Here is a 26213-nt window from a genome sequence, read left to right on the forward strand (position 1 = left end):
GTGGATTCATGGTGGTGAAGCCATCCCACTCACAATGTCTCTCTGCCCCGCCCTCGCGTCAAACGTTATGACGTCGAGGGAGGATCTGTAACAGTGAAGGGATTGCTCGAACCACCCGACCACGCCCCCACCCACACAGATGTCACTCTCTTCCTCCAACGCTGCCACTTCAACGCCCCTCCCGTCCCTCCCACCGACTTCAACACTCACCCCTCCCTCCAATTCCAACACCCCCCTCCCTTCGCATTACTGCCCCCCCCCGGACCCCCCCCCCCCCCCCCCCGGCACGAACCTGAGGACAACACGCTTTCCTGCGGAAAACATCACCCAAAGAATGAACACTGCCTCTCATATCGCTTCTCTTCGGGTCTTCTTCCCTCCCTGTGTCCCGCCCTTCTGGAACCTACGTCACAAGAGGGCGGGACACAAGGAGGGAAGACGACCCGAAAGGAAGCAAACTGCTGGGCTGGCGAGGCGTACTGCGTGCAGCACTAGACCGGAGCTTCTGTGGGCCAAGAAACAGGTTGGTGCGCCAGGGTTGGAAATGGTGACCGCCGATCTCAGGGGCAGGGCCATGGATGGCCTGGCCTGCAGCGTGCAGCACTTTATAACGGGGGTAAGACGCCGCGGGGGGGGGGGCGGCCGTGACCGGCGATCTCGGGGGCAAGGGCGACCGCAGAACTCGGGGAGGGCCATGGATAGGAACAGAAAGGGAATGATGCATGGCAGGGCAATGTAGGAGAAAAGGCAGAGAAGTCAAGGAAAACTCTGGAACTGGGAGGGAGAGAGGACACTCCAACTGTGACGGAGGAAGGGATCCAGAAACAGGGATGGAGGGAGGGAGGGAGGGAGGATCATCAAACACAGAGGGAAGGACCTGGAGGGAGGGAGTGGGGGACCAGGAACTGGGAAGTAGGGAGGGACCAAACCTGGAACTGGGAGGTAGGGATGACCATGGAAGAGGGGGGGGGGAGTGGGGAGTGACAACAACCCTGGAACTGGATGGACCACACTGGAACTGGGAGGGAGTGAGGAGAGGGGAGGGGGGACCCTCCCCCTCCCCCATACACTCTCATTATCACACACACACACTCTCTCTATCACATACACACACACCCAGTCTCACTCTCTCTCACACACACCCAGTCTCACTCTCTCTGTCACACACACACACACTCGCGTATTCACTCTCTCTCTCTCTCTCATACACTCACCGTCTCACACACACTCTTTCAGACATACACACTCTGAGGAAACACCTTCCTAGTGCCCGTTTCATTCGTTTCAGAAATGGGCCTTTTTCACTAGTGTCAAATAAAGAGAAACTTGAAACTTGAAATACCCATCAGATTCCAAATAGGTAGATATATTTTTCACAGCTCATTTCCAGGGATGAGCAACAACTCTCCTGGCTAATAATTTTTTTTTAAGAGCATCCTGAGCCAGAACTGCACCCTGTTCAATATGCTCCAAGTTTCAAGTTTCCATTATTTTATTTTATTTTTTATTGGAATTTTCAAAACAGAACAAGCAATACAGTCTTGTTACAAAAGAAATATGATCCATAACACACCGATTACATAGGAATCAAATACAGATAACCTCCTATAAAAATAAGAGATTAAGGTGCCCTTTTGCAAAGGCGCGAAAGGGCCTATGCATGTCCAGCACGTGCCAAATCGGCATTACTGCCTGGCTACTGTGTGCCCCGGGCGATAATTCTGAGTCTGGTGGGCACCGAAAACATGCGGTAGAAAATATTTTTCTACCGTGAAGTGCTTACACGGGAGTAAACTGCAGTTGATGCTCGCTGCATGCTTACTGCCGGGTAGGGCATGAGACCTTACCGCCAAGTCAGTGGGTGGCGGTAAAGTCTCGGGCCAAAAATGGATGCGCGTTGGTTTTTATTTTGCCGCACGCCCATTTCCTGGCCCCTTAAAAAAAGGCCTTTTCCCCAGAATGCTGTCAAAAATGGCCCAGCGCATGCCCAAAAGATGCACTCGCACGCAGCAGGCCACTTTTTTTTTACTTCAGCTTAGTAAAAGGGGGCCCTATTTAATAAGCCGCGCTGTAGGCAAGTTAACTTTTTAGTACTCGCTTACGCTACAGACACCGTGGTGTCTCTAGCATTAGCGTGCGCTAAAAAGTTAGCATGCCTACAGTACGGCTTAGTAAACGGGCCCTAAAAGATTAAAATAAAACATAGGAAAACCCCACTAGACCACAAAAGGTGGGGATGCTAGTACAGCATTATGGGGCCCTTTTACTAAGGTGCGTAGGCACCTACGCGCGTCCAATGCGTGTCAAATTGGCACTACCGCCTGGCTAACATGTGCCCCAGGCGGTAATTCCATTTTTAATGTGTGCCCAAAACACGCAGTAGAAAATATTTTCTATTTTCTACCAGAGGGCCCATACCTGGTGGTAATCGACAGTTGGCACGTGCTGCACGCTTGTCGCCCAGTTAGCACATGAGACCTTACCGCTAAGTCAATGGGTGGCATTAAGGTCTCAGGCCAAAATGGATGCGCGCTGGTTTTCATTTTACTGCGCGTCCATTTTCCAGCACTTTAAAAAAAAATCCCCTTTTTTCTAGGCGCGCTCAGAAAATAGATCATCGCGCATCCAAAATGCACCTACACCAGCGCAGGCCACTTTTGGATGAGTGTTAGTAAAAGGCCCCCTATATGAGGATCCCTGTTAATGGTAATTCCATAAAAGAAAAGGTTTAACATCTTACGACACCTGCATTGGACACAATTGTGGAAGCAACTGGAATCAAAGATGTCTTTGCATCTAAAAAGGATCTCAACTGCTCTGGGACATAAAATGTATAGGAATTACTTAAGTACTTTACCAAACACTTGCAGGGGTATCTGAGGAAAAACAAAGCTTCCATACTTCATGTCTCTGCCCCCTTGGCTAAGAAACATTTTCTACTCTCCTGAGTTGATCTTTCTAAATCAGAAAAAAAATCCAGATTTTGTGTCCAGAAATAAAGTCTCTATATTTCAAAAATAGAGATGAAGTATCATAGTCAAGTCTTATTCAAGAATCAGAGTAACTAATAAGGTTGCTTTACCAACAACCACAGGACCTTCAGAGACTGATCCAATTCCCATATTAGAATTAGCTGTATCCACAGGCAGATTTCCCAAACTTTCAGTCTGAGTCCGTGCACCCGACATATAATAAACCCTGGCTACGGGTGGTAGTAATTCTGATGAAATCTTCAAATTCTCAGTCAAATACTTTTTAAAAAGATCTAGTGGTGTAATATCTTGAACTTTAGGAAAATCCAAGATCCTAAGGTTAAGATATCTGGTGTAATTTTCTTTCTATTTGACAAAGTCTTATCCTTCATCAAAGTATTATTGACTGATTTCACACTTTCCACCTCCCTTTCCAGAAAATCAATTTTCCCCTTTTGTGTCTCTAATTGTTGCTCAACCATTGCCTGAGTTTTATTCTGCAATTCTTTTGCACGAGTTTTTAAGTCAGTTGAACAAACTGAAATACTACTACTACTACTACTTAACATTTCTAGAGCGCTACTAGGGTTACGCAGCACTATACAGTTTGACAAAAAAGGACAGTCCCTGCTCAAAGGAGCTTACAATCTAAAGGACGAAATGTCAAGTTGGGGCAGTCTAGATTTCCTGAATAGGGGTGTAGTGGTTAGGTGCCGAAGGTGACATTGAAGAGGTGGGCTTTGAGCAAGGATTTGAAGATGGGCAGGGAGGGGGCCTAGCGTATGGGCTCAGGGAGTTTATTCCAAGCATGGGGTGAGGCGAGGCAGAAAGGGCGGAGCCTGGAGTTGGCAGGTGGTGAAGGGTACTGAAAGGAGGGATTTGTCTTGAGAGCGGAGGTTACGGGTAGGAACGTAAGGGGAGATGAGGGTAGAGAGGTAAGGAGGGGCTGCAGATCAAGTGCATTTGTAGGTTAGTAGGAGAAGCTTGAATTGTATGCGGTACCTGATTGGAAGCCAGTGAAGTGACTTGAGGAGAGGGGTGATATGAGTATATCAGTTCAGTCGGAATATAAGACGTGCAGCAGAGTTCTGAACGGACTGAAGGGGGGATAGATGGCTAAGTGGGAGGCCAGTGAGGAGTAGGTTGCAGTAGTCAAGGCGAGAGGTAATGAGAGAGTGGATGAGAGTTCGGGTGGTGTGCTCAGAGAGGAAAGGGCGAATTTTGCTAATGTTATAGATGAAGAAGCGACAGGTCTTGGCTATCTGTTGGATATACGCAGAGAAGGAGAGGGAGGAGTCGAAGATGACTCCAAGGTTGCGGGCAGATGAGACAGGGAGGGTGAGGGTGTTATCAACTGAGATAGAGAGTTGAGGGAGAGGAGAAGTGGGTTTGGGTGGAAAGACGATAAGCTCGGTCTTGGCCATGTTCAGTTTCAGGTGGCGGTTGGACATCCAGGCAGCAATGTTGGATAGGCAGGCCGATAGTTTGGCCTCGGTTTCCGCAGTGATGTCTGGTGTGGAGAGATAAAGCTGGGTGTCGTCAGCATAGAGATGATATTGGAAACCATGAGATGAGATTAGGGAGCCCAGGGAAGAGGTGTAGATTGAAAAGAGAAGGGGTCTGAGGACAGATCCCTGGGGAACTCCCACAGAGAGCGGGATGAGGGTGGAGGAAGAACCATGAGAATGTACTCTGAAGGTACGGTGGGAGAGATAAGAGGAGAACCAGGAGAGGACAGAGCCCTGGAACCCAAATGAGGACAGAGTGGCAAGAAGTAAGTTGTGATTGACAGTGTCAAAAGCGGCGGATAGGTCGAGGAGGATGATGATGGAGTAGTGGCCTTTGGATTTGGAGGTCATTGCAGACTTTGGATAGTGCTGTTTCTGTTGAGTGTAGAGGACGAAAGCCGGATTGAAGCAGATCGAGGATGGCATGAGAGAAGAGAAAATCAAGGCAATGACTGTGAACGGCTCAAGTATCTTGGAGAGGAAGGGTAGGAGGGAAATGGGGCGGTAGTTGGAGGGACAGGTAGGGTCAAGTGATGTTTTTTTGAGGAGTGGTGTGACTACAGCATGCTTGAATGTGTCAGGGACAGTTGCAGTGGAGAGAGAGAGGTTGAGGATATGACAGATGGGGGGGGGGTGACAGTAGGAGAGATGGTGTTAAGTAAGTTGGTGGGGATGGGGTCAGAGGAACAGGTGGTGCATTTCGAGGAGGAGAGAAGATGGGCGGTTTCCTCTTCGGTGATATCAGGAAAAGAGGAGAAGGAGGCCTGGGTTGGTTGGTTGAGGGAGTGGGTTATAGGGTGAGGAGGAGGAGAGGGCTTGGTGGTGAATTCGAGGTTGATCTTCTGCACCTTGTCGCGGAAGTAGTCAGCCAGTGATTGAGGAGAGAGTGAGGGGGGGATGGGAGTGGAGGGCACTTTGATGAGGAAGTTAAGGGTGGCGAAGAGACGACGAGGGTTAGAGCTGAGGGAGTTAGTCAATTGGTGTAATAGTCCTGTTGGTGAGGAATAGGGAGGACTGGAAGGAGGATAGCATGAATTTGTAATGAATGAAATCAGTATGGGTGCGAGATTTCCTCCAGTGGCGTTCAGCTGATCGGGCGCAGGAGCGAAGGTATCGGGTGCAAAGGGTCAGCCAGGGCTGGGGATTAGTACGCCTTGTGGGACGGGAGATGGATAGTGCAAGGATGTCCAGAGCAGAGGAGAGAGTGGCATTGTAAGTGGAGACAGCCATGTCGACGGACTCGGAGGACATGATGGAAGGGAGTAGATTAGAGATGCTGGAGGATAAGGTGGGAGGGTCGACAGCTTGGAGATTCCTGGAAGTAGTGGTTAGTGTTGGGCGGGACTGAGGGGGAGGGTGATGAAGTGTGAATGTGATCAGGTGATGGTCAGAGAGAGGAAGCGCTGAGGCGCAGAAATTTGAGGGTGAGCAGGTAGAGGAGAGGACGAGGTCAAGACAGTGGCCAGATTGGTGAGTAGGGGTGGTGGAGCTCAGTTGGAGGTTGAAAGAGGAGGTTAGAGTGAGGAACTGAGAAGCGTAAGAGTCAGATGGGTCGTCAGTGTGTATGTTAAAGTCTCCAAGAATGAGGGATGGGGATGAGGGCTCAAGAAAAACGGAGAGCCAGGCATCGAAGTCGGTAAGGAAGGAAGAAAGGGACTTATCAGGGGGGCGGTAAATGACTGCAACTCTGAGTGGCAGCGGGTAGAATAGACGGATGGAGTGGACTTCAAAGGATGAGAAGCAGTGAGACTGCGGTAGGAGGAGAGGTTGAAAACTGCATGAGGGCGAAAGTAGTAACCCGACGCCGCCACCACGGCCGACTGGGTTGGGAGAAAAGATAGTCTCCATGGCATATGGCCGCGACTGAGACAGAGTCATCGGGAGTGAGCCATGTTTCAGTTAGGGCGAGCAGTTGAAGGGAATGGGAGATGAAGAGATCATGGGTGAAGGAAAGTTTGTTGCAGACCGAGCGGACATTCCACAAGGCACACGAGAAGGGGAGGGAGAAGGGGGGAGGAGGGGAATAGAGATGAGATTGGAGACATCGCGGAAACATTTGCCTGAATGAGACGAGGACAGGTGTGGGGGACCTGGGTTGGGATTGATGTCTCCCGCAGCTAACAGGAGAAAGAGTAAGAGAGTGCGGAGGAGGGTGGGGGAGGTAGGGTGACGAAGGCAACGAAGACGGGATGCGCTTAGGAGGAATGGGGAAGGGTTCATGGAAGGAAGGAGGTGATGAAGGTTGAGAGCTAGGAAGGAGGAGGAGGACAGTAGAGATGGTGGGGGACGGGGGTGGGTAGGGTAATGCAGTAGTGAGCAGCACAGGAGAGGACATGGATGGGCAGTGAGGTCGTGCGGTATATAGCGGTGAGGGGAGGGAGAAAGATTTGGAAGGGACAGGGCAAGGAATAGAATGTGTATGGGGGCCATAAGTAGTGACTGAGGTGTTTACGGGCGCATATGTAGTGACTGGCAGGTAGGTTGCTGGGTTGGGGGGGCAGGCAGGTAGATGGCGGGATGAAGGGTAAGCAGACAGGAGAGTGATGGGCTGGCAAGGCAGCAGGCGGGAAGGCAGGTAGGTAGTAGTGCAGGCTAGGGTAGGCAGGTTGTTGTGGAGGCTAGGAGGCAGGCAGGTTGTTGATGGGCAGACAAGCAGGCAAGTTGAAGGGCTGACAAGCAGGCAGGTTGGTTGCTTGGCTAGCAGGCAGGCAGGCAGGCAGGAACAGGTGAGTGTGGTGGAAAGCTCAGCAACAGGACTGGAACAAGCTGGAATAATATGGAGCAATATGGAAATATGGAAATAGAAGAATCAAGAATCAGAAGAATAGAAGAAGAATCAAGTCTTACCAACACATTCCACAAAGAGTCCGAGGTGACAAATGTTGGTCTTTGCATCAGGGTGGGGGAGTAAGAGAGTCCACTGATGGTATCTAGGTGGAAGATGTCTTTGGAGCCACTTAGACCTTTCCAGTTACAGGTCGAGTTTCTTCTAAGGTTGAAGCAACATTCCTAGAGCTGCTCTCTTGCTCTGTAGGTTCAACCAGCCCCACCCAAACTTGATCACTGACCTCCAACACAGGTATTTCCCTCTCTGCTCCAAGCAACTGCCTTGCAGTAGTATTTCAACATGAGGCTGAAAGTGGGGGCTGATAAATTTCTTATCTCCCAAGCATCTCAGGCTCCCCCCCCCCCCTGGAAGAGCTGCAGCAGGAGAAACTGGCTCCCCACTTGCTCTAGTTTGCCACGGCACAAAGGTTTCCGGCGTCGGCTGAGACAAAGAAGAAACCAATCTTGTAGGGGTGCAGATAACCACCTTCCTCTTCTTTTGTGGAGGCATAAGGTTTGTTGTTCAGGAGGAATTCAGGAGACACTGGAGCAGTCACAGTCAGAATGCCACCATCTTGACTCCCTCAAGTTTCCAAGTTTATTAAAATTTTATATACCACTCAAGTAAGCTCTAGGCCCTAGCACCCCTGCGCCACAGCCACTGTAGGGAGCACTGGATGAGAAGTGAATTTTTCACCCTCTGTCTCTTGCGCCTTGTGTGGCTGCAACAACTACTCATCCCTTGGGACAGCCCTGATTATTTTAAAATAGATTTTCCCAGATTTGACATGCTTGTCTTATTGCTGATCAAAAAAACATTTTTATGTTAATGATCTAGATACACTTGGAGGGGCATAATCAAACGCGAACGCCTATGTGTAAGAACGTCCATCTCTGAGAACTGGTCTGTGAAGGGGCGGGCCGAACTGTATTTTCGAAAAAAATGGACGTCCATCTTTTTTTCGCAAATACATTGGATTAGGGCGTTTTTTGAGCTGGGCGTTTTTGTTTTTTAGCGATAATAGAAACCGAAGCGGCCCAGCTCAAAAATGACCAAATCCAAGGCATTTGGTCGTGGGAGGGGCCAGCATTCGTAGTGCACTGGTCCCCCTGAGATGCCTCTATGCTAGCCTCAACTATCATACCTAGCTCCATGACAGCAGTATGCAGGTCCCCAGAGCAATTTTAGTTTAGTTGGTGCTGCACGGGACCCATGCAGAGAGGAAAAATTGGAAGAAAAAAAAAAACAAGCAAGCAAGTGCAGTCAGGGACGTCCAAATTAAACCTATAGTAAAAGGGGGAATCAAACCAACAACCTTCTGATTACAAACTCAGTGCTGTAGCCAGTGCAACACATTATTCAGTTGCTTAGATGTCCTTCCCTTTCCATTAAGTCCCTCCAAGTTTCTGTCAGCCAATCACAGCTCCTTTAGCCGACATTGGTGTCAGCTAAACAGCTGTGATTGGCTGACAGAAACTTGGAGGGACTTAATGGAAAGGGAAAGACATCTAAACAACTGAATAAGGTGGTGCACTGGCTTGAGCACTGAGCTTGTAATCAAAAGGTTGCTGGTTCAAGTCCCCCTTTTACTAGCGTGGTAATTTAGACGTCCCCTGACTGCACTTGCTTGGTTTTTTTTTTCTTCCGATTTTTCCTCTCTGCATGGGTCCCGCGCAGCACCAACTAAACTAAAATTACTTCGGGAACCTGCATACTGCTGTCATGGAGCTGGGGATGACATTTCAGGCTGGCTTACAAGTTGAAAAAAATGTTTAACGTTCATTTTTTTTTGGTGGGAGGGGGTTAGTGACCACTGGGGGAGTCAGGGGAGGTCATCCCCAGTTCCCTCCGGTGGTCATCTGGTCATTTAGGGCACTTTTTTGGGACCTGTTCGTGAAAAAAACGGGTCCAACAAAAGTGACCTAAATTCTCTCTAAAAACGCCTTTCTTTTTTCCATTATCGGCCGAGCACGCACATCTCTGCTCAGCCGATAACCACGCCTCAGTCCCGCCTTCACCACGCCTCTGACACTCCCCCATCAACTTTATTCGTTCCCGCAACGGAGTGCAGTTGGAAACGCCCAAAATCGGCTTTCGATTATACCGATTTGGGCACCCACGTGAGAAAGACGTCCATGTCCCGATTTAGGTCGGAATATAGGCGTTTTTCTCTTTCGATTATAAGCAGGATAGTGAGCAGGTTGGTACATATGTATACGATGGAGTGGGAGGAAGATGGGGGGGTTTAGCGGAAGGATAAAGGTTGAAATGTGAGGATGATGACAATTGTTTTAATGCACATGTTTTTGCATTTCTTCTTATTCTGTTTCATCAATAAAAATGATTTAAACATAAAATAGATTTTCCCTTCAGGAGCTTGTCTAAACCTCTTTTGAATTTCGCCACAGTCATCTTGGAGGGGCATTTTCGAAAGAAACGTCCAAGTTGGGATTTGGACTTCTTTGTAAAACGTCCAAATCCGGGGGTGGGGAAAACCTTATTTTTGAAAAAAGATGGACGTCCATCTCTCGTTTTGAAAATACCAAGGACATCCTTGGATTTGGACGTCCTTAGACATGGACGGCTTTGACTTTTGGCGATTTTCGAAACCAAAGACGTACATGTCAAAAACGTCCAAATGCAAGCCATTTGGATGTGGGAGGAGCCAGCATTTGTAGTGCACTGGTCCCCCTGACAAGCCAGGACACCAACCGGGCATCCTTGGGGGCACTGCAGTGGACTTCATAAATTGCTCCCAGGTACAAAGCTCCCTTACCGTGTGTGCTCAGCCCCCCAATCCCCTCCCAAAACCCACTACCCCCAACTGCACACCACTACCATAGCCCTTACGGGTGAAGGGGGGGACCTAGATGTGGGTACAGTGGGTTTGTGGTGGGTTTTGGAGGGCTCGCTGTTTCCTCCACAAACGTAACGGGGGTATGGGCCTGGGTCCGCCTGTCTGAAGTGCACGGCACCCAATAAAACTGCTTCAGGGACCTGCATGCACTGTCTTGGACCTAAGTATGACATCTGAGGCTGGCATAGAGGCTGACCACTGGGGGAGTAACAGGAGGTCATCCCCGATTCTGTCCGGTGGTCATCTGGTCATTTCGGGCACCTTTTTGTGCCTTATTCGTAAAAAAAACACGTCCGGGTGAAAATGTCCAAGTTTCACTTTAGGATGTCCCTGCTTTTTTTGATTATGGCTCAAAGACGTCCAAGTCCCGCCTTCACCACGCCCTCAACACGCCTCCTTGAAATTTGGACGGACTTCAGTTAGAGACATCCAAAATCGGGTTTCGATTATACTGATTTGGACGTCTCTGGAGATGGACATCCACGTTCTGATTTATGTCGAAAGGTGGACATCCATCTCTTTCGAAAATTAGCCTGTTGATCACTTCTGGCACAGATGCCATAGCTTAACTATGTGGAAAAAAAATTTACAATTTGTTTTTATGTGTATACAGCGGCTTAATGATATTCTCAGGTTTGTTCTCCATCCTTTTTCAAATAATCCCTAAAGTGTATTTGCTTTTTTGACATCCGCTGTACACTTATTCATAATGGCTATTTCTTAGATGGTGACTCCTAATTTACAGCCCAACATTTTGTACCAGTAGTTGAGATTAATTTTCCCTATGTGCATCACTTTGCTCTTGTCAAATTACATTATATCTGCCATTTAGATGGCCAGTCTCCTAGTCATAAGAACATAAGAATAGCCATACTGGGTCAGACCAATGATCCATCTAGCCCAGCATCCTGTTTCCAACAGTGGCCAATTCAGGTACAAGTACCTGGCAGAAACCCAAATAGTAGCAATATTCCATGCTACCAATCCTGGGGCAAGCAGTGGCTTCCCCATGTCTGTCTTAAAAGCAAACTTTGAACTTTTCCTCCAGGAACTCATCCAAACTTTTTTTTAAACCCAAATACACTAACTGCTGTTACTACATCTTCCAGCAAAGAGTTCCAGAGTTTAACTATTTGTTGAGTGAAAAGTATATTTCCTCCTATTTGTTTTAAAAGTATTTCCATGTAACTTAATTGAGTGTCCCTTAGTCTTTGTACTTTTTGCTCTACACCACTCTGGATTTTGTAGATCTCAATCATATCTCCCCTCATCCATTTCTTTTCCAAGCTGAAGAGCCTAACCTCTTTAGCCTTTCCTCATATGAGAGGAGTTCCATCCCCTTTATTATTCTGGTTGCTCTTCTTTGAACCTTTTCTAATTCTGCTATATCTTTTTTTAAATACGGCAACCAGAACTGAACACAATATTCTAGGTGAGGTTGCACCATGGAGCGATAAAGAGGCATTATAGTATTCTCAGTCTTATTTACATACATAGTAACATAGTAGATGTACGGTCCATCCAGTCTGCCCAACAAGATAAACTCATAGGTGATACTTTATGTGTATACCTGACTTTGATTTGTATCTGCCATTTTCAGGACACAGACCGTAGAAGTGTGCCCAGCACTAGCCCCACCCCCCACCACCGGCTCTGCCACCCAATCTCCGCTAAGCTTCTGAGGATCCATTCCTTCCAAACAGGATTCCTTTATGTTTATCCCACACATTTTTTAATTCCGTTACCGTTTTCATCTTCACCACCTCCCGCGGGAGAGCATTCCAAGCATCCACCACTCTCTCCGTGAAAAAATACTTCCTGACATTTTTCTTGAGTCAGCCCCCCCTTCAATTTCATTTCATGTCCTCTAGTTCTACCACCTTCCCATCTCCGGAAAAGGTTCATTTGTAGATTAATACCTTTCAAATATTTGAATGTCTGTATCATATCACCCCTGTTTCTCCTTTCCTCCAGGGTATACATGTTCAGGTCAGCAAGTCTCTCCTCATACGTCTTGTAACGCAAATACCATACCATCCTCGTAGCTTTTCTTTGCACCGCTTCAATTCTTTTTACATCCTTAGCAAGATATGGCCTCCAAAACGGAACACAATACTCCAGGTGGGGCCTCACCAACAACTTATGCAGGGGCATCAACACCTCCTTTCTTCTGCTGGTCACACCTCTCTCTATACAGCCTAGCAACCTTCTAGTTATGGACACCGCCTTGTCACACTGTTTCGTCGCCTTCAGATCCTCAGATACTATCACCCCAAGATCCCTCTCCCCGTCTGTACATATCAGACTCTCACCGCCTAACACATACGTCTCCCGTGGATTTCTACTCCCTAAGTGCATCACTTTGCATTTCTTCGCATTGAATTTTAATTGCCAAACCTTAGACCATTCTTCTAGTTTCCCGAGATCTTTTTTCATGTTTTCCACTCCCTCCCGGGTGTCCACTCTGTTACAAATCTTAGTATCATCTGCAAAAAGGCAAACTTTGCCTTCTAACCCTTCTGCAATGTCACTCACAAATATATTGAACAGAATCGGCCCCAGCACCGATCCCTGAGGCACTCCACTGCTCACCTTTCCCTCATCCGATTGAATTCCATTTACCACCACCCTCTGGCGTCTGTCCGTCAACCAGTTCCTAATCCAGTTCACCACTTCAGGTCCTATCTTCAGCCTGTCTAGTTTATTCAAGAGCCTCCTGTGGGGAACCATGTCAAAAGCTTTGCTGAAATCTAAGTAAATTACGTCTATAGCACGTCCATGATTCAATTCTCCGGTGACCCAGTCAAAGAATTCAATGAGATTCATTTGGCACGATTTACCTTTGGTAAAACCATGTTGTCTCGGATCTTGCAACTTATTGGCTTCCAGGAAATTCACTGTCCTTTCCTTCAGCATCGCTTCCATTACTTTTCCAATAACCGAAGTGAGGCTTACCAGCCTGTAGTTTCCAGCTTCTTCCCTATCACCACTTTTGTGAAGAGGGACCACATACTCCGTTCTCTACTCCCATGGAACCTCTCCCGTCTCCAAGGCTTTATTAAACAAATCTTTAAGAGGACCCACCAGAACCTCTCTGAGCTCCCTCAATATCCTGGGGTGGATCCCGTCCGGTCCCATGGCTTATCATCCCTTTCCTAATAATTCCTACCATCCTCTTTGCTTTTTTGGTCGCCACCACACACTGGGCTGAAGATTTCAGTGTATTATCTACAACGACATCTAGCTCATTTTCTTGGGTGCTGACCCCCAAGGTGGACCCTGGCATCAGGTACCTATGATTTGGATTGTGCTTCCCAATGTGCAGTGCATCACTTTCAATTTGCTATTTGGATGCCCAGCCTTCCAATTTCCTAAGGTCTTCCTGCAATTTTTCAGTACACAATTTTTCACAGTCTGCATGTGTTTTAACAAACTTGAATAGTTTTGTGTCATCTGCAAATTTAATCACCTCACTTGTTGTTATGTTTTCCAGATCATTTATAAATATGTTAAATAGCACTAGTCCTAGTACAGATCCCTGCAGCATTCCACTATTCACTCTCCTCCATTGAGAGAAATGGCCATTTAACCCTACTCTATTTTTTTCTGTCCAATAAACAATTTCTAATCCACATCAGAACATTGCCTCCTATCCCATAACTTTTTAATTTTCTCAGGAGTCTCTCATGAAGAACTTTGTTAAACGTTCTCTAAAAATCTTGATACACTGCATCAACCTGTTTATTCATGCCTTCAAAGAAATTAAGCAAATTGGTGAAGCCATGCTGACTCTGTCCCATTAAACAACATTGTCTATGTGTTCAGCAATTGTATTCTTTATAATAGTTTACACTATTTCATCCAACACTAATGTCAGGCTTACCAGTCTGTAATTCCCCGGACCACCCCTGGAACCCTTTTTAAAAATTGGTGTTACATTGACCACCCTCCAATTTTCAGATACTATGGATGATTTTAACAACAGGTTACAGATTACTAACAGCAGATCAGCAAGGTCCTGTTTGAGTTCTTTTAGTACCTTTTAATGCATGCCATCTGGTCCAGTGATTTACTACTCTTTAATTTGTCAATTTGGCTCAGTACATCTTCCAGATTCAACAAGATTTCTTTCAGTTCCTCCGCATCATCATCCTTGAAAACCATTTCTGGTGCAGGTAGATATCTTACAACTTCTTCCATAAAGACCAAAGCAAAGAATTCATTCAGTCTCTCCGCTATGTCCTTGTCCTCTCTGAGTGCCCCTTTTGCTCCTTCATGATCTAACAATCCCACAGATCCCCTCACAGGCTTTCTGCTTCTGATGTACCTGAAAAAGTTGTTACTGTGAGTTTTTGCCTCTGTGGCAAATTTATCTTTTAGCCTTCTTTATCAATGATTTGCATCTGACTTGCTGGTGCTTATGTTGCTTCTTATTTTCTTAATTTGGGTCCTTTTTCCATTCTTTGAAGGTCACTTTTAGCCCTAATAGCCTCTTTCACGTAACCTTTTAATCATGCTGGTTGTCGTTTTCTCTTCTTTCCACCTTTGTAAATGTGTGGGATACATCTGGTTTGGGAATCCAAGACGATATTTTTAAACAATGTCTATGCCTGATTTAATGTCCTAACCTTTGCAGCCAATCCTCATTTAGTCACCCTTTTGAAAATTAAATGCTGCTACGGTAGATGTCCTTTGTGGCTTCCCTCTAGATAGTAGCTTGAACTTGATCAAGTTATGATTACTGTTTCTCAGTGGATTCAACACCGTACCTCTCATACTATGCCCTGCATTCCACTAAGGACTAGAACTAAAATTACTCTGGTGAGAATATATATGTATCCAGATGATACATTGTTGGTGGATTGTGCTCTCATGCTGCTCCAGATCTTATCCTATTGCAAGATTGTTTACTTGCAATCTGAGAATTGGATGACTCAGAAGAGATTAATTCTGAATGTAGGCAAGACTACAGCTTTTTGGTTGACAGGGCATTTGCCTTGCCCAATGTCTTAGAAGATCTTTCTGCAAATCCTTGCACTTCTCTGCCATTTTAATTTTGTATCATCCACAGATTTGATCATCATTGGTTTTACTTATTCCTCCTCCCCATTCCCCCTCTACGCATCCCATCCTTCTCTTCTCCATCTCCCCTTTATTATATCCTTCCTTACCCCTTTTCCCCCAACTTATACTATCCTATCCTGTCTACCCTATTTTATCCTAATCATACATTATCAAACTCAACTTATCATACATTATTCAAGCTCAACTTCATGTTTCACTACTGTTTTGAAATTTCTGTTATAAGACTTTGTATTTCGAATTACTATGTAAGCCGCATTGAGCCTGCATTGTGTGGGAAAGCGCGGGGTAAAAATGTAATAAATAAATAAATCTCACTCATCACTTCTATCTCCAGATCATTTATGTATATGTTAAAAAACACAAATCCCAGTACAGACCCTTGCAGCACTTCAATACTGACTTTTTTCATACAGCTAACGTAAGTACATAAGGGGGTTGTTTGCTAAAGCTTAGCTCCAGTTATCTACAGCAGGGCCTATAGGAATAAAATGGGCCCTGCTGCAAATAACTCCAGCTAAGCTTTAGTAAACAACCCCCTAAGTACATAAGTGTTGCCTTACTGGGACAGATCAAAGGTCCATCAAGCCCAGCATCCTGTTTCCAGCAGTGGCCAATCCAGATTACAAATGCCTGGCAAGATCACAAAACAGTACAATACATTTTATGCTGTTCATCCTAGAAATAAGCAGTGGATTTTCCCCAAGTCCATTTTAATAATGGCTTATGGACTTTTCTTTTAGGACGTTATCAAAACCTTTTTTAACCCCACTAAGCTAACTGCTTTTACCACATTCTCTGGAAACAAATTCCAGAGTTTAATTATACGTTGAGTGAAGAAATATTTTCTCCGATTTGTTTTACATTTACTACTTTGTAGCTTCATTGCGTGCCCCCTAGTCCTAGTATTTTTGGAAAGAGTAAACAAGCAATTCACGTCTATCCGTTCCACTCGACTCATTATTTTATAGACCTCTATCATATCTCCCCTCAGCTGTCTTTTCTCCAAGCTGAAGAGGCCTAGCCGCTTTAGTCTTTCCTCATAGGGAAGTCATCCCATCCTCTTTATTATTATTATTATCATCACATTTGTACCCCGCGCTTTCCCACTCAAAGCAGGTTCAATGCGGCTTACATAGTAATCATTTTCGTCGCCCTTCTCTGTACATTTTCTAATTCCGCTATATCTTTTTTTAGATGCAGTGACTAGAATTGCACATAGTATTCTAGGTGCAATCGCACCATGGAGTGATACAAAGTCCTATTCTCTATTTTCTGTCTTTCAGCCAGTTTCCTAATTCATAACTCTTTAATTTCCTAAGAAATATCTGATGAGGGACTTGATTGCCTTATGAAAATATGCATACACATCAACAGCCAGCTCACCACTTTATCCACTTGTGTACACCTTCAAAAAAATATCTAATGAATTGGTAAGACAACCCATGCCTACTCAATTCTGTTAAGCCATGTCTATATATATGGTCAATAATTTTGTTTTTTTGGAAGAGTTCAACCATTTTGACTGGCACTGATGTCAGGTTCTGCCTGACTCTTGGGTCCTGCATTTGGAATGGTGAACATTTCTGAGAATGCTACCCTGGAGGTTCTGGATTTAAAATTATACCTAAAACATAACATAATATAATAGCTTGTGTACCGCTATGACCATGAATGGTTCAGAGCAGTTTACAAAAACAAGAAAACAGATGCAATATCATTATATATTTGTTTTAAATCATAGTTAAAATAACATTGTAAATATAACACAACTCAAACAATCTAATCCTATTACAAAATTAAACATTTCTAAGAATAACATTGAGTAAAAAGCTACATTTGCAATAATTTTTTAAATGTATAAAAACATATCTCTGTCCGTATCATTAACGGGAGAGAATTCCATATGCTGGGTACAGCTGCCATAAATATTAGCTTTGATGAACTACATTTGCAGAAGGAAACTGAGATTGATTTGTATACATCTGACAGGAAGAACAAGATCTAGATTTGACTTCCAGAACACTCCGTCCTTGCTCTTTCCTATGTTACTGGTACAGATATGTATCAAGGCAGCTGGTTCCTCCCCAGCATTATCTAAAATCATATCTAGTGATGCATGAGTTCGGCCACCTGTGCACCAGGCAGGCAGGTTACCTAGAAATCCTCATGCCTATCATCCACTCCGCTATCTATATGCATAATAATTAATCACTAATTACAATGGCCATCCAAACCCTTCCCTTCTGGGCAACTTAACCCTGGAAACACATCCTCAGTGTGAGAGGATATAGCATCACCTGGAATCAGGTACTGACTACAGAATAATTTCTGTTTATCACAAGAAGATGCTCTCCCTTCCAAGTGAGTATAGAGATTGCCAGACTGGAGGTGGGACTTCTCTTCTCTGTCCCTGAAGGCCTCTATATTCCTCTCTCTTAGTTCCTCCAAAACGTCTTAGTTCCTTTAAGTCTGATACTCCAGCCTCATTCTCTGACAACCAGGAGCTCTTTGCACTGGGCGCACACTAGGGATGGACAGCCAGAAAATGTTTGTTTTGTGTTGTTTAGGGGAATATTTGTTTTGTTTGGGGGTCTCAAACAAAACACTAGTACTGCGAAACTATGGAGAAAGGTCACAGCTGCCATATTGGATACAGCCATGGCCATGGATAGGGGTGGATCAGCATCACTCTTGCCTTAGTGGACTCATCCCGACCACCAGGGAAGTAGGCCCGAGGTGGGAAGGGGGGGGGGGGGGTGTGCTTGGAACGCGGGAGGGGGGAGGGTGAGCTTGGATCACTAGGGATGGGCAGTCAATTGCAAGCTTGTCATTGGCAAACAAAACCCTGCCTGTTGTTATTTGTCAATGACAGGAAACAATACAAGAAATGTCATTTTAACATTTCTTCTGTCATTGTAAACAACAGCCCATCCCTAGTGCACATGTGACCTCTCACCAGCAAAGAGATAAACATGGCACACTCTGTGTAAAAGACTGAATAGCCCACTTTCCACTACTGGAGTGCTATCTGTGTCTTAGCATTGGTGAGAAGTTATTTAAAGTTGCTAAGGGAGTATGGATACCTAAACTAATATAAAGTTCCTTAAATGTATTAAATATATTATGCTATTATTTTACATTTATTTCTCAATGAACTAAGAGGGCATAGAGTTAACATACTGCTAAGGATTAATCACTAATTAAACCCTGTAGTTAAAAATTTCCCTTCTAATTGGCATAGAAGCCTATAAATCAGATATTGAGGTTGAAGAGGGTAGGTGAGAATCAAATATTCTTTTTTTGCTATCTTTTAACCAGTTTCCAATCCACAACCGAACACTGCTCCTGTCTTACGGCTTTAAAATTTTCTTAGGAGACTCTCATGAGGGACTTTATCAAAAGCTTTCTGAAAATGTAGATGCACTAAATCAACCAGCTCACCTTTAGCCACATGTTTATTAATGCCTCTTCACCTTTTGCTTCATTCACAAGCCTGCTCGCACATTCTCCTGGCTCCACAGTTCTATTTCATTTTTGTCTACAAATTAAGCCCTAGGTTTAACTATTTAAAAAAAATATTAAATACTAGTATTTTAAAAAATGCTAGTAGAAATGTCATGAACTAGCCTATATCTTCTTAAACTAGCCTATGGCTAGGGGTGTGCTGGTAAATTGTTAACAATGGGTTCCCTCTCTGGATGTAGCCAGCCCTGCAATTTGGGGGGGCCAGGGGTGGACTGTCTGGGGCAACACATGCCTCTCCGCCCCCTCACTAGGCATACCTTTGCTGGCAGGGATGCCAAGCCCCACCAGCCAATAAAAGAACTGCCACCACTTCCCACTGTTTGTTTCTGGCTCTGAGCAGCATGCTGGGAATTCTGTCCCATGCACGAAAAGTCCCAGCCTGCTGCTCAGAGCTAGAAACAAGGAGCAGAGAGCAACAGTAGTCTTATTTCTCAACATCCCTGCCAGCAAAGTAAAAGAGAATTCAGGAGGGGTCCCGAGCCCACATTTTCAAAACCAGTTGTTAAAGTAACTATAGGGGGGCCTACTTTAACAACTGGCTCCCAAAATTCTTAAAAACTTAACAAACGGCATTTGTAAATTGTGGGCTAAATATTTAGCTGATGGCAGTCAGTGTTTTTTGACCACCAACGGACTTATGCCAGATATTCAATGTTGAGCCATGTCTGGTCACCAGCATTGAATATTCAGGTTTATGCAGCCAGCTAGCCCTTATCCAGTTAAGTACAATATTCAGCACCTAACCGCCTAAATGAAACTGGACAAAGATAGGACTGTGTTTTATGCAGTCTGATTTGTCTGGTTAACTTAAGCATTTAAGTGCCGACTCAATTCTGCATAAGTGCCAAATCCATCTCTGGACCGTCCACAAAATCGCTGGCTATGGCTTTAGTAGTTTGTGCAGATATTCAGCGGCACTAACCGGTTAACGCTGTTGCTGAGTATCAGTGGATAACTCTCAAGTGATTTAACTGGGCAGGAACATGGCAATTAGGTGGCTCACAGCCCTACCTCATCCTCTCCCACCCCCTCCCTGAGCTACTGGCAATGCCCCAGGCCTTGCAGGAGCAGAAAGTGTGTCAGAGTCCTCCCCACATTTCTCTTCAGCTGGCTCCTGTTGTTTAGTGGCAGTCCTCTACATCTCCATTTGTGTGGTAAACCCCATTAAATTTTGCCCATATATCCATCCATTCCCAGGGTTCAGCGCAACCATTTTATTTATTTATTGTAATTTCCTAAAAAGTTAACTCCCCCCTACAATCATCCAGAGCCATCTGCAAATTCTCAAAATCTTTCTTTTCTTTCAGTCTGTAAGCTGCTCTCAAGGAAACAGTTGGAGGGGGGTGTCCTACAATAACTGTTCCCTCTCTTCCTCTCCTGCAGGCAGCTCCTGGCTGATGCCTACATTATTCCCCTGCCCTCTGGCCTGCTGAACACAGTAAATTCTAGTCTCTGCTATGGCCAGGCACACGTGCTGGTTAGTACCTGACTGGTTGCTATTGTGAGACAACAGACGTGTATAACAGTTCCTTTCCCTCCTCATGTATATATCCCCCATAGTTGTATGTTTCAATTCCCTCTTCTCCAATGTCCACCATTACTGTAAATATTCAGATAGGAAGCAGCTTTTTCTGCATCTTCCAAAGCCCTTAGCCATGTTTGTTGTGGGTAAGAAAGCATGCAGGAACAGAGCATAAACTATAGAGTCTAGGCACTGCCTATGCACACCTATTGGCTGGTACTAGATGGGTGACTAACACACTAACACAGTGCGAGATAACACATCATTATTTTGAGGAGCTCTTTGCAGTCTGCCAAAAGGGTGTGGGGCTGCAGACTGAAAGGGGTCTATGGGGCTGGTCACCTACTGTAAACATTTCTCTGTCTCTTCCTGATAGTTTGCAGCAGAAGAATTGTGGCCAACATCAGTAGATGTGGCCCCCCCCTACCTAGGACCAGGAGTGCTAATGTCTACTTAGGATCTTTGTCAAGAGACACCTGTGATGGGAATTTGGTTCCAGCCTTTAGCATGCTAGTTTTCCACCAATGCTTATGTCACTTACCATCAAGCCCCACTACCCCCAACTGTCCCACAGACCAGATATGTGTAGGCAGCATTGGTATAGGATTATGCACAGATTGTGACCTCTAGGGAACAGATGGCTACAGCATGCAATGGTGATATAGGTGGGCAGTCTACCTCATACTATAACCCACAATACTGTTTCTGTGACCTGCTTTTTTTCTTATGTCCAGGTAACTGTAGCTACATTAGGGAATAATCTCCTTTGGTCATTTCATCTTCAAACCCTTCTAATCCCCAGAGGGACACTGGCCCTGGGTGAGCAGGCACTGGCTGGGAGGTAGTATGGAACTGCGCTGTTACAAGGATGTGGCCACTGTTACTGTTTTTTGTCAGGGATGTGGGTGTGTGTGTTTCCCCGTGCCTGTGTCCTACAACTGGCTGAGAGATGGCAGGGACAGGGCTGGCTTAACCACTGGACCAGAGTGCCAGCAATTTAGGGTGTCAAAACACCCAGCCTCTGATCTTCCCTGGTCTATATGTAAGCCTTTTCTCCCCCTCCCCCCCCCCCCCCCCCCCCCCCCCCCCCACAGTCTGGTTTATCTTCTCTCTTCCCCTCAATGTGGGTCTGGCACTGCTTCCTCACCTCTGTCACTTTCCCATGGTCCTGTATTTACATCAGTCACTGTGACAACAGCAGCAGTATGACAGGCTGCCTTCGGTCAGCCCCTTGGAGGGAGGGAGCAGTGCCGGACCACCAGGGAGGGGGACAGAGGAAGGGTAGAGAGATTCAACTATTGTTGGAGGGAGAGATGCCAGCCCAAAGGAGGGACAGATGCTGAACCCATGGGGGGAGGGAGGAGGGAGGGGCGCCAGAAGTGATGTAATTGGGGGAGGGGCACCTCCAAAGCAAGTTGGCTCAGGGCGCCACTATCCCTTGGAGCCAGCCCTGGGCAGGGAACCCTGTCAGAGCTGCACATCCTACTGGTCACCTATGCTGGGACCTCCAGGAGAAAGGCAGTTTACAGACATCAAGGTGGGAAACCTAGGTTTGGGGGCATCTATCTGTGGGGTACTCATGCTAGCTGGTTTGGGCCCTCACTAATGGCAGTGGCTGTACATCACCCCATGACTCATAGCCATAATTTGGGGGTGCTGGGGGTGGGGAGAAATGTACACATAGGTGGTAGTTTCCATAAAGGAAGGTTGGGGGCCCACTATAATGTGGAGGTTTACGTCTTGCCCCATCCTTGGCCACCTTTAAATCTAGACTGAAAGCCCACCTCTTTAACATTGCTTTTGACTCGTAACCACTTGTAACCACTCACCTCCACCTACCCTCCCCTCCTCCTTCCTGTACACATTAATTGATTTGATTTGCTTACTTTATTTTTGTCTATTAGATTGTAAGCTCTTTGAGCAGGGACTGTCTTTCTTCTATGTTTGTGCAGCGCTGCCTACGCCTTGTAGTGCTATAAAAATGCTAAATAGTAGTAGTAATGATATACCATCCATTTTGTGTGGGGGGTGTGGGGTGTAGAAGACTGGTGCTGTGATGGCCTTCTGTGGTCAGTGTACTGTCCTCCTTGAACACTCCTTTGTCAGATACATGTTTGGTGTAGGGGTTAGGGGATGTGAGATTTATTCCCTCTGTGGGTGTTTGGAGTTACTGTTTGATTTCCCCTGCCATAGTGGCTGTAATGTGCTAGGTAGTTTGTGTGTGACATGCTGGGCACTTTTGTATTGGTCGCTGGAGGGTGCTATCCAAAGGTCTTCTCCCCTCCCCCCCTTCTTTTCCATTTAATTTCATAGGTTGGGGGTTGGCTGCAACACATTCTAGATGGGGGTTGTAGGCACACTGTAATGAGGATAGCTGCATATTCAGGTCTTGATCAGAGACCAGTGGTGTAGCTACGTGGGGCCTAAGGGGGCCTGGGCCCCCGTAGATTCCAGCCTGGAACCCCCCTCCGGGCAAACCCGCCCCCGCCTACCTTCACTTTTGCTGGCAGGGGACCCCACTCCCCGCCAGCCGACGTCCTCTCCGTCCTGCTCCTGCATGCATTGCTGACGTCCTGCACGTTGTACGTGCGACGTCAGACTCAGAGAACAGAACTCTGTTCTCCGAGTCTGATGTCCTGCATGTACAACGTACAACGTGCGTTTAATGTGCGTAATGTTCTCTTGTGCTTGACTGCTTAAATATTTTAAATTTAAATGCTTTACTTTTTGTCTATTAGATTGTAAGCTCTTTGAGCAGGGACTGTCTTTCTTCTGTGTTTGTACAGCGCTGCGTACACTTTGTAGCGCTCTAGAAATGTTAAATAGTAGTAGTAGTAGTAGTAGTAAACCATTTACGTGCATTAAAAATGCTAACGCCCATAGCGCCACTTAGTAAAACATAGGCGTTAATGTGGACAACTACAAAGTGATACACATTAGAAAGAATAATCTGAATCATAGTTACCTCATTCTAGGTTCCACTTTGGGGGTCAGCACCTAAGAAAAAGATCTAGGTGTCATTGTAGATAATACCCTGAAATCTTTTTTTTTGTTTGTTACATTTGTACCCTGTGCTTTCCCACTCATGGCAGGCTCAATGTGGCTTACATGGGGTAATGGAGGGTTAAGTGACTTGTCCAGAGTCACAAGGAGCTGCCTGTGCCTGAAGTGGGAATTGAACTCAGTTCCTCAGGACCAAAGTCCACCACCCTAACCATTAGGCCACTCCTGCATCCATATTCTATAACAGTGTGTGTACATTTTGGAACATCCATGAAATGCCCATTTCCCCACCTATAACCATACCCCCTTTTGGCTTCACACATTAGAATTTAGGTGCTGTGCATTAAAGATTTTGCTTAGCGAGTTGTACGTGTAAATTTTTATTACTGCCAATTGGTGCTCATTATTGCTTGTTAAGTGCTGTTAAGCCAATTAAGCTATGTGCGTTGTTATAGAATACGTTTGAATTTCGGCATAGAACACTAGGCACAATACATAGAATCCCATGGTAAAGTTTTTTAAAATACATGAGTTTATGAAAATCCACACTAAAAATTGCCGCCAATTTTAACTCAGCCCTTACCTGCTTCTGTGTTCCTTTCCTTTGTTGTTCTTTCCATTAGTATTTTTTGTTTGATGTCTGTCCTGCCTTCTTTCTCCTGGTAGCTATAATTGTGGCAATTTCAAATTATTATTTGTTGATGGTGAAGAGAAAATCAGCTCTGGACCACAAAGCCAGGCCACTTCTTTGAGATTTTGGATTTTTTTCCAGGCTATAAGTAAAGATCTTCTTTAAGTGAGCCATATGCTAGGACTTAGCTCCATCTAGAAGCGCCAATTAAAGCATGACAAATAGACATTTGTGAATTTGATACATAAATAGCACAGCCTAAAGCATTGTAGTAACACAAATCATATCAATAGACCCCACACAAAATAACACAACCTTCTAATATGCTGAAATAAAAGTCCACAACATGGGGCAATTTCCAAAGCCGTTTTTGCCCATAAAGTAATGACTTGCCCACTGAAATGTATGTTGTGTAATTGCCCACCTGCTATGCAGGCAAACTTACACACATACAGGCTGAATGAGGTCTATATTAGCTGTATGGAGAACATAATTTGAAAATGTCTAACTTAGATGGTTTCCAATCATACATATATTCAGTAATGCTACCGTTTAGGTAATACCACAGTATATCCATATATAAAAGTAAACGTCCTAATTAGATGTTTCAAGTTATACCTGCTATTTGTGTGGCCTATCCAGACATTTAAGTACGATGTTCAGCGGCTGAATACTGCCACTTAAGGGGGAAGTTATCAAGCAGCATTAGGGCCTAAATTGCATTAATTTGCCCCTTAACATGATTTAAAGGGCTCTAAGGCAGCTTGTCTTGTCCTATTTAGGTCACCACGGAATACATAGTAATGAGATGCAAAACATGCAAATGCATGTAAAGCAGCTCATTACTATGTAAAAACCATAATGCAACTTGCAGTGAACACCAGGTACACACCTTAAATCAAAATATGGTCATAAAATCACAGTATAATAACCCCTGCCAAAAGTTGGGGTTATTTACTGTGCCAGGAGCATTGGGTCTCAAAGCCATGGCCCAATGTTCCCCTGCTACAGCTTAAGGGGGGGGGGCACTGGGCTGATCTAGATCCTTCTCCCAGGGCCGCTGAGAGACACAGCCGGGCCTAGGGCAGAATCGGACCACCACGCCCCACCCTCCCACTCATGCCGCCGCCCCTGCCCCACCCCACTCATGCTGCCGCCTCTGCCCGCTGCACAAGCCAGCATGTTTGAAAATATAAGTGGGATCAAATAAAAATGCTACTGAACAATAAAGAATCACAACATGGATGCAGAAGTTCATAGAGTTGTTTGCTTTGTTGACGGATGACTGCTGAGCGGGGAAGGTGAAAGAGAGACTAACCTAACTGGCTTTAACTTTTTGACATCATCCCATCTCCTGTTTTCATCCAACCTCCCTGGTCTGTTCGTGCCGGGAGTCGGGTCCTGGGCGGCACGTAGGAGCAGGAGAGGACAGACTTGGAAGAAGCAGGCAGGCAGGAAGAAGCTTGCCAGGCCAGGGCCTGGGGAATTTTGCCCCCCTGCACCCCCCCTCTTGGCAGCCCTACCTCCTCCCCTTCAATTATACTCCCACTTTCCCAATCCAGACTTCCAACCCACTGATCCAGGACCCCACCACCTCCTGATCAAACTCTCACCCATCAATTCAGATCCCCTACCCCCTGATCAAACTCCCATTCCCTCTCCCTCAACCCAGACTCCCCCAAAAGGCCCACCCCCCCCCCCCCTCCATCATTCAGGGCCTAAGGGACCTGTACCTAGTGGTCCAAGGGCAGGATCAATCCCCAGTCACTCCAGCCCTGTCAGCACTGCTTTCAAAATAATGCCCCTAGCGTAGTCTTGGGCTACTACTGCCAGGGGATCGTGTCTCCATATAAGGTAAATCACGGTTCGGTAAAAGCACCCTTTTACTGCACATTGTTAACTTCCCCCTTAGGGGTATAGAAATCAATATGGGCTACCATTAAGACATATTTTTTTTTTACCCGTAATTTATGCTATTTTAGCACAGGTCCCTTTTTTTTTGAAATGAGGTCTAGTTACTAATAACTGGAGTTAATGGTAAAACAGCACATTTTAACAATAGTCCATATTGATACTCCTCCCTCTGTCCTTAGAGCGACAAATTATACATCTAAATAATGCCACCTCTGGAATGCCCAAAACCCCACCCCCCTTTAGGACCAATAAATTCGGTTCTATAATGATTTATACCACCAAAATGATCTGCTCAGCCTCCAGGAAATTTTTTTTTTTTTTTTGAAAAGCACTTATGGGGCCAGGGCTGCTGCCAACCACATAAGTGCT

The sequence above is a fragment of the Microcaecilia unicolor genome, chromosome 9, assembly GCF_901765095.1.
Source record: "Microcaecilia unicolor chromosome 9, aMicUni1.1, whole genome shotgun sequence".
Classification (NCBI taxonomy): Eukaryota; Metazoa; Chordata; class Amphibia; order Gymnophiona; family Siphonopidae; genus Microcaecilia; species Microcaecilia unicolor.